Below are 505 nucleotides of genomic sequence, written 5' to 3' on the forward strand. Positions count from 1 at the left end.
TATATTTATGTTTTACTTTCCATTAATTCTGCATCGCATTTTTTCTCCTTTTTTTTTTGCCATCTTCTTCCTGTCCTTCGTCCACATTAATCCTTTCACCCTCTTACCATATTTATCTTCGTCTTTTTTCCTCTTTTTACCTCACTTCATTCCTCCTTTGAAATCCCCCAATCCATTTATCACTTGCCATCTTCATTTTCTTTATTTACATTCCTTTTTTTCTCTTATTTCCTCCACCCTTTCTCAACCATTCGCTAATTCCTTAATTCTTCATTCACTACCTCCTCCTCTCCTTATTTTCCTTTTTTATCTGTTTTACCTATTCCCCTGTTCTTTCTTACGTTCCTTTTTTTTTCCCATCCCTCTTATCTTTTGCCTGTCTCTATCTTGTTTTCCACCCCCCCCCCTCTTCTTCGAATCCCACGTTATCTTATCATATCTTTTATCTCCCTGTTCCCCATCCTTGTCTTATCTCTTACTTCCCCTACACTCCCTTCTTACCAAC

General features: G+C 37.4%; 1 protein-coding gene across 1 annotated transcript in view; it reads left to right on the forward strand.

Moving 5' to 3' along the window:
- The window catches only part of LOC119581935 (metabotropic glutamate receptor 8-like), a gene marked incomplete at its 5' end in the record, with an annotated part of 173,067 nt that overhangs the window by 146,097 nt on the left and 26,465 nt on the right, over nucleotides 1-505 (forward strand).

This window comes from Penaeus monodon, chromosome 15 (genome assembly GCF_015228065.2).
Source record: "Penaeus monodon isolate SGIC_2016 chromosome 15, NSTDA_Pmon_1, whole genome shotgun sequence".
Taxonomy (NCBI): domain Eukaryota; kingdom Metazoa; phylum Arthropoda; class Malacostraca; order Decapoda; family Penaeidae; genus Penaeus; species Penaeus monodon.